This window comes from Heterocephalus glaber, unplaced genomic scaffold (assembly GCF_053883595.1).
Source record: "Heterocephalus glaber isolate CG9 unplaced genomic scaffold, H.glaber_assembly_v1.0 deba00001613, whole genome shotgun sequence".
Lineage (NCBI taxonomy): Eukaryota > Metazoa > Chordata > Mammalia > Rodentia > Bathyergidae > Heterocephalus > Heterocephalus glaber.
The window spans coordinates 34,879,603-34,895,455 of record NW_028258384.1 but is presented as its reverse complement, the minus strand read 5'-3'; the positions used below and the strand labels follow the sequence as shown (position 1 = coordinate 34,895,455).

The window sequence follows — 15,853 nt, the reverse complement described above, 5'->3', positions numbered from 1 at the left end:
GGAGTTTGTTGTTGTTGTTGTTGCTGTTCAACATTTGGCATTTCAGTTATGATGTGTCTTGGGAGTTTCCTTTTTTAATTATGGTGTTCTGTAATCTTCACTTAATTTGTATGTTGAACATTTTTTTCATATTTGTTTTTTCTATTATGATTTCTGTAAATGAATTAATTATTCTATGTGTGTTATCTTCTACTTTCTAACTCCAATTAGCCTTAGGTTGATCTTTTTATTGTCATCTGGTAGCTGTTGGATGTGTTTTTCTTTTCTTTTTTGAGGCTTCTCTGAGTATTTCGTTATAATTTACCATTTTGTCCTCAATTTCAGAAAACCTGTCTTCACACTATTCATTTCTGCAATTTATAAATTCAATACAGTTTTTCATATCTGATATTTCTGTCTGATACCTTTTCAAGGTTTCTGTATTTTTGGTAAACTTGTCATTCGTGTTTTGAACCATTTTGGTCAGCTCTTTCATTTATTTGTGTCCCCCAATCCATGTTGGTTATTTTGGTGATAATTCCATAAACTTTTGGGTTATGTTCTCTTTGAACTTACCAAGTTTCTTTATCTCTTCTTTAAACAATTTGCAGAGCTCCACTACCTGGTATTTGTTTTTTTTCCCCCTATTTGTACTCCCTGGATCTGCCTTGGGAGAGTTGGGGGGTCTTGGGGGTCATTTCTTGCCTTTTTTTCTCAGATTCTGGGTGTATATATCTGGTTTTTTGATCCCTCCTTTTTTCCCCTATTTTTGTGCTGAGAGTTGAAATCAAGTAGAATGAGGAGAGCTTATAATTAATATGAAGATCTTTTTAGTAAGGTGCTGCCTTCCCTTCACATGTTTTCAGTTTTATTTGTCCAAAGATAATATTTCCCCCTTCAGCTATTTAATTTGTGTGATTTGGACTCTGTCTCTATATTTTGAGGTAAGAATTACTTCTGGTTATAACAGCACCAACAGATTCTGCAATACAATGCTTATACATGGAAGACCTTGAATTTATAATTTTACTTTTTATCAATACTCTTTGCAGTATATATTTAATTGTTATTAGCAGTTATTCTATAATGTGGCAGTAAAAGTGAAGGGCAGTGATTGATGGGTGAGTGAAAGAAGAATGAAAATCTTTGGGGTGGCAGTAAAAAGAGGTAGTATTAATGGGTGAAAAAATTAGATGAGGGGTCAGATTCCACTGGGTGGCTTTTTGTTGGATTGAAGGGCTAGTCTTGGATTGAAGAAGATACTTGTGGAGGTAAGGATGAGATATAGGAGGAAGCAGGTGTTCTTTGGGATTGAGGAAAGCTAGGAGGTTGTGGGAAGCTGTTGAAATATTTGTGCTCTTATAAAGTAGACAAGAGGCAAGGGAAGATTAGAGCAAAAGGAATATAATAGAGAGGACAGGAGGATTAATACAACAGAAGATAGGAGTGACAGAGAGAGAAGGAGAGAGAGAACAGAATATGGCAAACTAAAACTTTGAAAGGAGGAATTTAGAAAAGTGGGAGAAACAACTAAAAGTAAGAAAATAGTATTGCTATGGGAGCTTGAGTTGAAGAAAGTAGATAGATGAGAACAAGGAGAGAAAATAAACATCAACTAAATCGAAGCAGAAACACACACACACACACACACACACACACACACACACACACACAGTATCCAGCAGGAACTAAGTTCAAATACTCCAACAAGAGAATGTACATGTGATTCACGTAGGACAACTTCGCCAAAAAGCCTGAGAATTCACTTCTTCCTGAGAATTCACTATTCCCTTCTTGCTTTGATGGCAGACTGACTATATGTAGCCACACCATTATCACCTCTCTCCTTTCCATTGCCAAACCCAAGCACACTCAGTTTCAGGAATTCACTCCACTGGCTCTCAGGCAGAATCTGACACTGTCCCTAGTCTTGGCTTAGGATCCTCCACACCCCAACCAGGTGTGATGGCAAAATCTGCAGGTAAATTCCCATGCTGGTGGAGGACCACAGAGTCCAGGGAATGTTCACGCTCTAGCAGGGGTCTTCAGGACTCTGTGAATGAGTTCATGCACTTTCTCCTGAATGGTCCACAGGAGATGAGCAACTAGCATGGAAATGTGGGAATGGGTAATTCACTAGCAAGCAGGAATCCATAGAGTCCAAGGGGTAGTAGGATGTGCAAATACGCAGTCCCTGTTCACCCACTTATTCTCTCTCAACCTGGGATAGGGATAGGGGTACACTTGCCCTTGATGAGCACTGGTGAGAATACCACAAGGCTGCAGCATTCCCCTGTATTTGGATTAGAAGTGATGGGGAGAGGGGGCTGGTGTATAGAGTCTGACCCAGGAGTTCAGTCTCTCAGTGCTCTTTCATTCTTTTCATTCATCAGAAAGAATTTTTAAAAGTTGGAGAAACACGTAAAAGTAAGAAAATAGTATTGCTATGGGAGCTTGAGTTGAAGAGAGTAGACAGGAAGATGAGAACAGGGAGAGAAAATAATTTTGTATTATTTGTAATGCTCTCATATTGGCTGCTCCTGAAAGAGACAGGGGCTGGAAAGGTGCAGACCAGCCATGCTGGCTCTATTTCTCCCCTCCAGTGATCCAGTTATTAGGTTTTATCTTCATAAATCATCTTTCCAATTAATCTGATCCAGGGTGTAAGACCCCCTCTACCTCAGAGTTCCTGTGGCTTCAATGAGTCTTCTGTGAGCACCTCTGATAAGATGTTTCATCTAGTCAGCCATGTTGAAAGTCCTGAGCCTGGAGATGAACTTTTAAGTTATCGTCCAACTTAGATATTTCTCATGTTTTATGAAGAAACTTCTGTTGCCAACCAGCAAATTTCATGTGCTTGTTTAATTTCGAAGTTATATACCAAAATCTTCAGAAAAACTCTAGTGAAGACCAACCATCCAGGCATCTGGAATATTATCACCTTATATATCTGCCTGAATGTCTACAATGAAAATCTCAAGTACTTAAACAGTTTTATTATGTCCTTACCTAAGGATTCACTAAAATGTTTTTGTTTAGAGTAGGTGTTCACTAAACATGATATTTATTAAACAGATAATTCAACACTACAAAATTATAGAAGCAAAGGAATGACAAATAGCTCATTGATATAGTGGGCGCACAGCTATATTTTCCCCTGACTTTGTTGTTAAGCCCCCTAAACCATGTTTGGAGAGAATGTAATAGGCTCCAGGATTTTGAACCCTGCTCTAGAGATGGGAACCTTAAGAAAACATACCAATTCACTGGTCATCTGAGAGATGCAAATGAAAACAATAGTGAGATTTCACCTCACTCCAGAAAGAATGGCTGCTATCAGGAAATCAGCCAATAACAAATGCTAGCAGGGTGGTGCAGAGAAAGGAACACTTCTCCATTGTTGGTGCGAGTGCAGACTGCTGCAACCACTGTGGATATCAGTATGGAGATACCTCAAAGAACTAGGATTAGAGGTCCCATTTGACACAGCTATTCCCCTGCTGGGTGTCTTTCCAAAAGAATTAAAAGAGTCATAACACAGCGATATATGTGTGCCCATGATTATAGTCACATAGTTTGTAATAGCTAAATCTTGGAAACAACCCAAATGCCCATCAACTGGTCACTAAATAAAGACGTGTTTTTTGGTTTTTTTTATAAAAGAGTACTACTCATTCATAAAGAATGCTAAATTAGAGACATTTATAGCTAAATGGATGCACATTGAGGCCATACTTTTTTTTGCATACTAGGGATCAAACTCGGGACCTTGCACTTCTGAGGCAGGCAGCAGAACCACTGAGTTAAACCCCAGCTAGGCCATACTCTTAAGTGAAATAAACAGGACACACATGTATAAATACCAAATAGTTTCTCTGGTGGGAGAAACTGAAAATGTAAATAAGGATCATAATGTATAATAGATAATGTGAAATATGAAGAAAAGGTCCAAAGGGGAAGGGGAAGTAGGAGGGGTAGGAAAAAGGAAAGAAGGGAAAATAAAAATGCAAACAAAGTCTTTTTAAATAAGGAAGGGTGGGGGGGATGAAGGGAGGACAGGGGAAAGGGGAAAAAATAAGAACCAAGATATATCATGTAAAGGTACAAATTCTCAATGATGAATGTGATTATATTGTATACCTAAAATGTACCAATAAACTTAATGAATAAAAAAAGAAAGAAAGAAAACATACTGATCACTTTCGAACATCCTCTATACTGCCGCTTCCTTAATTTCAATTTTTCACTTTTCCCAGTAATCTGAATGAAAACGGGAATCCTGAGGAATACTTCACATGACAAGCCTGGAATGAGCTGCTTGATAAAAGCAGAAGGGTTGACCATGCCTAGCTTAGGGAAAACATTGTTGGGAGCAATCTCAATAGTCATTCAATGAAAAAATAATGAAGATCATCCTTCATGCTTGACCATACAATACCACTGTTGTCCTTGAGAAGAACATAGCTTTCAGCAAGAAATTTGACATCCAACCCAGTTTCTGCTTGATGCCTTCCCATCCATTTCTACTACCTGTGAAGAGCTTCCATTAAAAGAACAGTGTAATGGGTATTTGACATAGCTGACTAGGGAGAGGGGGTGCTATTTACCATAGTAGTTAAGAGAACAGAAAGTAGTATTAGATAAACCTAGGCTCTATTCTAGCTCTCTAAAAGTGAGATCTTCCCCTTCAAACTTAACCAAGCCTAAATACTCCTCCAACAACACCACCACCCTGGTACTGATCTCAGGACCTTCCTTTTACTAGGCAGGTGCAGTACCACTGAGCTAAATTCCTGGCCCTCCAAGCCTTAATTTTGACCCTTATAAAACAAGATAATAATACTACCCATATCCCAGGAATAAATGATACATTTTTAAATCACACAGCACAGTAATTGCTTGACTAATGCTAGTACTTGTTCCCAACATCATGATTTCATTATTATTATTTGTTACTATAAATAACAACTTCTTATCTTTGTGGCCATTATGGAATTTAGCTGAGAACCTCTATTGGCCACAGTTTTGGAAAAATATTTGTTATATTCTTCTCCTATCATACTAATACCAATTTGCTTCTATCTAAGATAATTAAACTTTCTGCAAGTATAGACTGCCTAAAAGTTAGGCATTCCAAACACAAGATTCTTTCTTTTATAAATTAATTTTATTGGTGCATTTTAGGTATACAACATGATGACATTCATCATTAGAAATTTGCACCTTTACATAATCTCTCTTGGTTCTTATTTTTCCCCATTCCCTTTCCCTCCCTTCAACCCCTCCATCCCTCCCTATTTACAAAGACTTTGTTTCCATTTTTTCATTTTCTCATAATAATTCCATTCCCTTCTTTCCTTTCCCCTACCCCTGACACTTTCCCTTCCCCTTTGCCCCTTTTCTTCCTATTTCACATTATCTATTATACCTTTTAGTCCTTATTTACACTTTCAGTTCCTCACACTAGAGAAACTATTCAGTATTTACACATGTGTGTCCTATTTATTTCACTTAAGAGTAATGCCTCGATGTGCATCCATTTAGCTATGTCTCTAATTTCTCATGTTTTATGGCTGAATAGTACTCCATTTTAAAAAAAAATATTTTCTCTATCCAGTCTCCAGTTGATGGGCAATTGGGCTGCTTCCAACTTTTGACTATTATAAATTGTGCTGCTATGAACATGGGTGCACATATATCACTGTGGTATGATTCTTTTAATCCTTTGAGGAATATCCCCAGCAGGGGAATAGCTGGGTCAAATGGGACTTTCAGTCCTACTTCTTTGAGGTATCTCCATATTGATTTACACAGTGGTTGTACCAGTCTACACTCACACCAGCAGTGGAGCAGTGTTCCTCTTTCTCCACAACCCTGCCAGCATTTATTATTGGTTGATTTCATGATAGCAGCCATTCTTTCTGGTGTGAGGTGAAGTTTCAATGCTGTTTTTAATTGCATCTCTCCAGTGACCAGTGATGTTGAACATTTTTTCATATGTTTATTTGTTATTTCTACTTCTTTGTCTGAGAAATGTCTGTTCATTTCAGATGCCCATTTTCAGATTGGGTCTTTAAATTTGGGAGGTCTGATCTTTTTAAGTTCTTTATAGATTCTAGACAGTAGATCTTTATCTGAGGAACAGCAGGTGAAAATTTTTTCCCACATTATGGGTTGTCTGTTCACACTGTTGGTATTTTCTCTTGCTGTGCAGAAGCTTTTTAATAAGAAGAGATCTCACTTGTTGATTGTTTGTACTAGTTCAAGGGCAACTGAGGTTTTGTTCATAAAATCATTTCCTACACCAATGTCTTCAAGAGTTCTACCTTACCTCTCTTCCAGCCGGTTCAGCGTTTCTGTTTTAATATTTAGATCTTTAATCCATTTTGATTTTAGTTTAATGCATGGTGAGAGATATAGGCCTAGTTTTAATCTTTGGCAAGTTGAAACCCAATTTTTCCAGCACCATTTATTAAAGAGGCTGTCTTTCCTCCAGTGAGGGTGTTTGGCTTTGTTGTCGAAGATGACGTGGCTGAGTGTGTCTGGAGTTGTTTCAGCATCTTCTAATCTGTTCCACTGGTCCTCAGGTCTGTTTCTTTGCCAGTATCATACTGTTTTTATCTCAGTAGCTTTGTAGTATAGCTTCAAGTTGGTGATTGTGATACCCCCTGCCATGTCTCTGTTGCCTAGAATTGCTTTTGCTATTCTGGGTCTCTTCTTGTTCCAAATCAATTTTTGGATTGTTTTTTCAAGGTCCAGGAAGGATGCTGCTAGAATTTCAATTGGGATTACATTGAATCTAAAGAGCAGTTCTGGAAGTATGGCCATTTTCACTATGTTGATTCTTCCTACCCAGAAGGAAGGTATATCTTTCCATTTTCTGATATTGTCTTCAATGTCTCTTTTCAGAGTGCTGTAGTTTTCAGAGCAGAGTTCTTTGATTTCTTTTTATAGGTTAATTCCTAGGTATTTCAGTTTTTTGGATGCTATTGTGAAAGGAATTGTTTGCCCTATTTCTCGCTCAATGAGTCTGTTGTTCATGTAGAGGAAAGCTATTGATTTTGTGTGTTGACCTTGTATCCAGGTACATTACTGAATTTGGTTATTTTATTAAGATTTTTGTATCTGTGTTCATTAGTGAGATTGGCCTATAGTTCTCTTTTTCGGTTGGGTCTTTCTCTGCTTTGGGGATCAAGTTAATGCTTGCTTTCAGGAATGAATTCGGGAGTATTGCTTCCCTTTCAATTTCTTTAGAGTTTAAACTGTAGTGTTGATAGTAACTCTCTAAATGTATTGTGGAATTTAGCAATGAAGCCATCAGGACCCAGGCTTTTCTTAGTTGGTCAGTTTTTAATTATATTTTTAATTTCATTGATTGATATTGGGTTATTTAGAATTTTTAGGTTTTCTTCATTCAACTTTGGTAATTCATACTTATCTAGGAATCTGTCCATTTCTTCTGTGTTTTCCATCTTATTGGCATATAGATTCTTGAAGTAGGCATTGAGGATTCTCTGGATTTCTGCTGGGTCTGTTGTAATTTCTATCTTTCTCATTCCTCATTGCATGGATTAGGGCCTTTTCTTTCATTTTTCTTTTTCTCTCTCTGCCTTTTTTTTTTTTTTTTTTTTTTTTTTGGTACTGGGATTGAACTCAGCTCCTTGCGCTTGTGCAGCAGATGGTGAAACCACTGAGCTAAATCCCCGGCCCTGTTTCCTTTTTCTGATATGGTTGGCTAAGTGTTTCTCAATTTTGTTTATTCTTTCGAAGAAATAACTCTTGGTTTCATTGATTTTTTGTATCGTTCTCTTAGTCTCCATTGCATTGATTTCTCCTCTGACCTTTATAATTTCCTCCCTTGTATGAGCTTTGGGTTTGTCCTGCTCTTCTTTTTTAGAAGCTTAAGATTCATCATCAGGTTGCTTAATTGGGCTCTCTCTGTTTTCCTAATATGAGCATTCACTGCTATGAATTTCCCTCATAAGACTGCTTTCATTGTGTCCCATAGATTCCGATATGTTGTATTGTCATTGTGGTTTAATTGTAGGACCTGTCTGATTTCTTCTTTAATTTCCTCTGTGACCCATTGGTTATTCAGAAGTTCAACTTCCATGTGTTTATGAAATTCTTGTGGTTTCTTTTGCTATGGATCTCCAATTTCATCACACTATGGTCTGATAATATACAGGGGATAACTTCACTTCCTTTGACCTTACTTAAACATGTTCTATAAGCAAGTGTGTTGTCTATTTTGGAGAATGACCCGTGTGCAGCTGCAAAGAATGTGTATTCTGATTTTGTGGGGTGGACGACTCTGTAAACATCTGTTAAGTTCATCTGTTGAAGAGTTTGATTAAGTTCTAGTATTTTTCCCTTATTTTTTCTCTAGTTAATCTATCTATTTGTGACAGTTGGGTATTGAAGTCCCCCACTACTATTGTATTAGGGCTTATTTGATTTTTCATGTCCATTAGTATCTGTTTCATATAGTTGGCCGCGTTTCTGTTTGGTGCTTATATGGTTATGACTGTCATCTCTTCCTCTTGGATTGTTCCCTTTCCAAGGATGTAGTGTCCTTCTTCATCTCTCTTCATCAGTGTTGGTTAGAAATCCACTTGATCTGCGAAGAGGATAGCTACTCCTGCTTTTTGGGGGGTTCCTATCGTATGTAGTATTATTTTCCACCCTTTAACTTTCAGTCTATGAGTTTCCTTTTGAATTAAGTGTGTTTCTTGTATGCAACATATTGTTGGATCTTGCTTCTTGACTCATTCTGCCATTCTATTTCTTTTGATTAGTGAATTGAGACCATTAACATTGATAGTTATAACTAATACGTATTGACTTATCCTTGTCATGACTTTTTCTTTTTGTTGGATTCTCCCCATTTGCATTTAATTTCTTGTTGTGCCCAATGGATTCATTCTGCTGGGCTTCCTGGGATTGTGATCCTTGTTGTCTTTTCCTAGGATATTGTCTATAATTTTTTGGAGTCCTGCTTTGGCATTCATAAAGTTCCTAAGGTGCTCATTGTCATGAAATTATCTTCTCTTTCCATCAATTTTAAGAGATAATTTTCCAGGGTACATCAATCTGGGTTGGAGGCTGTTTTCCTTTAGGGCTTGAAATATGTCACTCCAAGTTCTTCTTGCCATGAGAGTTTGCACTGAGAAGTCTGCTGTGCTTCTGATGGGCTTTCCTTTGTATCTGATTTGTTTCTTTTCTCTAACTGCTTGTAGAATTTTGTTCTTCTGTTGGGTTTCTGGAATCTTAACTTATATGCCTGTGTGTAGATTTTTTTTGATCAATGTTAGTTGGAGTTATATATGCCTCACATGTCTGTTTGTCAAGTTCTTTTCCCCTCCCTGGGAAGTTTTCTGCCATCACTTCTGTGAAGAGTTTTTTTAGGTCATCTGCACTTTCTCCTGTTTCTTCATTGTCTCCAATCAGTCTTATGTTATTCTTCTTTGCATTGACTAGCAGCTGCTGGATTGATTTCTCATTGTCCCTTACAATTTTAAAGGGATTTTTCTTTTCCTTCTCACTAATTACAATCTTATCTTCCATATCTGTTATTTTTTCTACACATTGCCTCATTCTGCTGCATAAACTTTCTTTTTTTTTTGGTACCGGAGATCGAACTCGGGTCCTTGTGCTTGCGCAGCAGGCAGTGAATCCACTGAGCTAAATCCCCGGTCCATGCATAAACTTTCAATGGAGTTTTTAATCTCCTGGAAATCTGTTTGCATCTGCTTTATGAATTCCCTTTGTTTCCTATGTTGGGATTCCATCATGCTCCTCAGCTCCTCTATTTTTTTATTCCTGTCCTCTCTAGATTTTATTAATCGTGTCTTGCACTATGGACACAATCTCTGGTGTTATCTGAGAAATTATTTCAGATTTTATTTTTTCCAGATCCTCTTTGGTTGCCAGTTCAGGGAGTCCAGGATTTTGAGTATCAGGTTGTTACATCTCATTTCCCTTTGGGGTTGCTTTATGTGATCTGAAAGTCTGGTTTTGAGACTTGTTTAAGTGTTTTCTTATTTCAAGGGGGGTTGGGCGGAGCCTATGCTGCTGGTGCCCTCCTGGCTCACCTCCTTGCAATAGGGGCAGTGGTAAGGTGGCCTGGAAGGTTTAGCTTCTCGGCACTGGGGGCAGTGGTACAGCAGGCCCGAAGGTTCAGCTCTGTGGCACTGTGGGCAGCTCTGCTCCTCTGTGCTGGGTTGGTGGTATGGCAGCCCGGAAAGTTCACCAAAGGATGCTTCTTCTTTTTTTTAACCAACTTGGTGGTTCTCCAGGAAAGATGTCACAGGCTGGGCCTGAAGGTCTCCAGGCTAAAATAAGCAACTTAACCCATGCTTTTAACATAAATATGCAGATTCACTGACTTCCATTGCAAAAAAATAATTTTCAGAATGCATCAGTTAAAAGAAGCATGAGGAAGATTAATTACAGGTAGACTTAGGATGCACTCCAGAATGGAATGAGCCATAAGATTCTTAGCTGTGGAGTCCAGAACTCCTCAACATTTCACTTATACTGTATCTCTTCTTAATACCTAGGATCTACTCTTTTATTGACCTAGATTAGAGGTTTGCAAAACTTTTGAATGGCACCTTACACTTGTGTCCCTAAGTGAAATTATACACAGAACCATAACATATAATGCATACAAAAATAATCTTTTATTAGTATGAAATTTATACAGGCTCATACGTATGATATATATGTGATTTTGAATACAAAAAAAATGAGACTAGGTCCAAAGAATAGTAGTGTAGTGCTTTATCAATCTCTAATCCAATTTGTTACTGTATCATTTTTACATAGAATTTTAAATTTAAAATTCACATTGATCAAATGGCTACCAAACTTGGGTCTTTTTGTTTTAATAACAGATTTACAAGCTTAAAGAATACTCATAATTTTTGGACATTTAGCTCAGAAGTAGAATCCTTGCCTAGCATTCATGTAGCCCTGGGTTCAACCTACAGCACTGCACCTCCAAAAAATTATAACAGAAAAAAATTTTGTGGCCTTGTATAAGCTATTTAACTTCCTTGAACCTTGGTTTACCTCTTTGTTAAAGAGAGAACATAATAGTACCTATCTCAGAGGGTTCTGAGGATTTAATAATGCATTGTGTATGAGGAATTTGTCACCCATTTTAGAATGCTTGGAACATAAGCAATAAGTAATAACTGGTACTTTCGTGACAACCCTGATCACCAGCACCATCATAAGCAGCATATGCTTGAATTCCTTAAACCATATAGCTGCAGAATTGGTAAATAGATTCTTTAGTTTATTGCATCTTTAGACTTTGGTGGGAAACACTTTTTAAAATGTATCTAATGACACTATAAAATTTTTACGTTTAAATGCCCATCTTTGTCAGATACTAAGTCTAGCTTCTATAGTACAAATTTGGAGAACACTGGTGCAGAAGTCTAAGTTTTTACAAAGGCCTTGCCTGATAGATTATAAAGTCTTTGAGAGCAGGGGTTATATATCATTTACTCATATATTTAAGAATTTAAGCAAAAATAAATAAATAAATAAATAAAATTGTCTTCTAGTTGTAGTCCACAACTTTTAATGGTAAGGAGTTCCCCAGTTATAACTTCCAAATTTTAAAGGTCTTAATATCCTCTGAAGAAGGAAAGAAGGCTAATACTTGTTCATACTCATTAAAAGGTCACTTTCCCTATTCCTCAAACTATACTTTAGGGCCTTCTAGAGAATTTATCATTTCACACTAATCTTTCATAAGAGAGGCAAGAAACATTTGATTTTAGACTTCAATTTAGCTATAAAACTTGCTTTTAGGGGCCGGGGATTTAGCTCAGTGGTTCTGCCACCTGCCTCTCAAGCACAAGGTCCCGAGTTCAATCCCCAGTACCAAACAAAAACAAAAAGCAAAAAAAAAAATCCCTTGCTTTTAGCAATCATCTAAAAGTCATTAACAGTCCTAGCAAAGCCATTCTATAACATATAATTTGCTCCCAGAGCTGAGATTTCTGATAGTAAAATCACAGATGCCATTAAGACTCTGGCAGTTATATTAATTCAATCTGTCCTTACATTCTAGTAGACAAGTTTAGGTTGTCTTTCCTTTCCCCTCCCTCTCTCCAACCCTCTCTCCCTCCCTCCCTCCCTCCCTCCCTCTCTTCCTTCTATCCATTCTTCCTTCCTTTTCTTGCAAAAACATTGTATCACTATGACCATCACCACCACAACCATCAGTTCTTATCCTCAGGAATTAAAAAGTCTAGCAGGGAAGACAGACACACAGATTCTCTTCATATTTATTATATGGCATTCTTATTGAATTATGCAAAGTATATAATAAAATAACAGAAGAGAAACAACTAAAGTTGCCTTGGTGGGACTTCCTAAATAATGGCTAGCAGTTTTCCAAAAAAAAGTGTGCAGACCAAAGGAACAACTATTTCAGAAGAAGTTGCTGCACTGAGCCTAAAACCAGAGAGGAACTGACATGATATGCATAGGAAAATTTAAGTAGTTCATAATTAAAGAAGTACCAGGTAGAAATCAATGAAAGAGCCTTGTTTTCCAGGAACCAGACCAAGGATAATCTTGGAAAATAAGAAAACTGAAATATATCATATAAGTGATAGTGATTTACTAGAAGATTCTGGTATAAGTATGGCTACTAGAAGGCTACTGGCATGGTTGTGTGACTATTTTTGTAAGTAGTCCAGTAAGTGAAAGATTAAGATAAAAGCAGAAATTAGAACAAGGATTGTATAAATGGAGCACAAAAACAGATTCTAGAATTATTTATGAGATACAGTTGTCAGGATGTCATGATTTGATACATATGAGGAAGGTAAAATGGAATTATTGTGGAAAACTCTCATCTTAGGGTTCCAGTTTAGTGATGTCAATGACTAGTTTGGATAACACGAGAAGAAAGGAAGATTTTGAAGGGATTAGAACTGACATTAGTTTTGAGTGTAAGCTTGAGATGTTAACCTTCCCTTGGTTCATACAAGTGAAATTAACCATAAGGCAGTTGGAATTTCTAGTTTTTCGTAGATTTATTTTTTTAGTCAGTACTGGGCATTGAATCCAGGTCCTTTACACCAACCTACATTTCCAGCCCCTTTTTTGATTTTGTGGGGTTTTTTTCCATTTTGAAACAGTCTCTCTAAGTCACTAAGCTGCTCTTCTTCACCCTCCCAGAGTGCTGGAATTAAAAGGGTGGGCCACCATACCCACTGTTGATAGAGATGTAGGCTAGACATAGATACAGTGATGATAAACACATTGATGATAGTTGAAAATATGGGAACAGATGAGCCTTCTTGAGCAGAATATGTACAATGAAAAGAAGAGAGACTAAGAATAGAGCCATGGTGCAACATCAATATTTAACAAATATTTGCTGAGTTCCTGTATTACAAGGTGTGATCAAAATATACATTGAATGTATAACTTTAAAAATTTGTTACAGTTAAAGACACATTACATTAATCATTCTCAAAATACTCTCCCTCACACTGAACACATTTATCCCATAATTCTTGCCATTTTATGAATCACTTATGGAAGTCTTATTTTGTGAGTATCTTTATGAGGTGTGATAAAAAATACACTGAATGCTGCTGCTGAATGCCATCCAATGGAAAGGCATGCTCATAAAATCACTATGGTGTGTCTCTGTCCAGTTTATTCACCAGATCTGGCACTGTGTAACTGCTAGCTCTTCTATAAAGTCAAAATGACAAAGAAATGTAAACATTTTGAATTAATTCAGGACATCTAAGCAGCCATGACAGCACAACTAAAGACATTCACAAAAGAGGACATCCAGAATTGTGTCAGAAAGTGGCAAGAATGATGGCATAAGTATGTGTGAGGGGAATTAACATCAATGTATGTATTACTGTTATATATATATATATGTATATATATATATATATATATATATGAATCAGCTCCTAGGCTTTTCTTAATTGGTAGGTTTTTATTACTGCTTAAATTTAATTGTCTGTTGTATTATTCAAGATTTTTTTATCTTCTTGGTTCAGTTTTGATAATTCATATGTAACTAGGAACCCCTCCACTTTTTCAAAGTTCTCTAACTTTTTGATATATAGGTTTGTAAATTAATGCTAATAATTTTCTGGAGTTTTGATGGTGTTTGTTGTGATGCCACAGTTTTCATTTCTAATTTCATTGGCTTGTACCTCTCCTTTCTTTCATTAGATTGGTTAAGGATTTGTCTATTTTATTCATTCTTTCAAAGAAACAGCTCTTCAATTCATTGATTCTTTGTATTTTTTTTTAGTCTCTATTTCATTGATTGCCTCTCTGATTTTATAATTTCATCCCTTGTACAAGCTCTGAATTTGGATCATTTTTGTTTTTCTAGGACCTTAAGATTCATCTTTAGGTTATTTATTTGGGTTCATTTTGTTTTTCTGATGTGGGCATTCATTGCAATAAACTTTCCTCATAGGACTGCTTTCATTGTGTTCCATAAGTTCTGGTATGTTGTGCTGGCATTATCATATAATTTTAGGAACTGTCTTATTTCTTCCTTAATTTCTTCTGTGTTCCATTGATTATTCAAAACTGTTATTTTATTGTCCATATGTTTTCATATTTTCTGTCGTTTCTTTTGCTATCGATTTCTAGGTTCACTGCACTGTGATCTAGTAATATGCCTGGTAAAAATTCAATTCTTTTGCATTTTCTTAGGTGTGCTTCACTAGCTACTATATGGTCTATTTTGGAGAAAGTACCATATGCTGCCAAATAGAATGTGTTTTATGTCTCAGATTTCAATTTGGTTACTCTCTGCTAACATATGTTGTGGATTTTATTTATTTTAAAATAATACTTTTAATTTTTTAATTACAAAATAATATGTCATCATTGTAGAAAGTAGGAAAATATAGAAAGGCACAAAAAATAAAAATAAAATTATCTATTATTCCATAGTTGCTTTTTGCTGCACATCTTTCAATAGTTTTTGTGTGTAAATCTGTAATTGACATGAGTGTGATCATGCTGTATATATCATTCTGCTGTAACCTCCTAGCTTTATTTATCACAATAAAACATTTCATATCTTATCTCTAACAGCTTTATATGTCATGTTTTAATGGACTGATTTGTCATATCATATAAATACACCATAATTTATTCAGTTACTTTACCATTGTCAGACATTTTAAGTTGTTTTAAACATAAGTTCTTACAGTGATTAATACTATTCTTATGGCTAAGGATTTGTATTTATATGTGATTTTTCCTAGGATACATAGCTATAAGTAAAAATGCTAGCATGCACATTTCTAAAGTATTAAGAAATTACCAAATAGATACGAATCTTTTGATCTTTGTGTTTCTTTTTCAGAAACACCTCCAATTATGCATTTGAACTTAAGATATAGTGGGACTGGAGGTGTAGCTACATGACAGAGCACTGGCCCAGCACATGTGAGGCCTTGGCTTCAATCACTAGCAGCACACCTCCTCAAAATAAATAAATAAATATATATATATATATATATATATATATATATATATATAAGGTAGCATATTAAATCAGTATTTTTTGAAATAGTTGATTAATAATTTTGAAAATGTCAAACCAATAGAAAGGTATGTAAAAATTTAAATGTAAGAGATAAAAATTGCAAATATCCTAGAAGAAATTGTAGAGACAATATTCTCATAAATGTGGAGTAAGAAATGACTTTCTAAATATATAAAAATCTGAACACATAAAGGAAAATATTGATATATTTGGACCACTTTCTAAACTTTTAATGTAAAAATATATCATGAAAAAGTACTAGAAAAATGCCACATTTGGGAAAAAAATTTACATGTGTTA

The 15,853-nt window shown here is 36.0% G+C and overlaps 1 protein-coding gene across 4 annotated transcripts in view; it reads left to right on the top strand.

Moving 5' to 3' along the window:
* The window catches only part of Col4a6 (collagen type IV alpha 6 chain), a 416,524-nt gene that overhangs the window by 25,674 nt on the left and 374,997 nt on the right, over nucleotides 1-15,853 (top strand). The window lies entirely within an intron of this gene.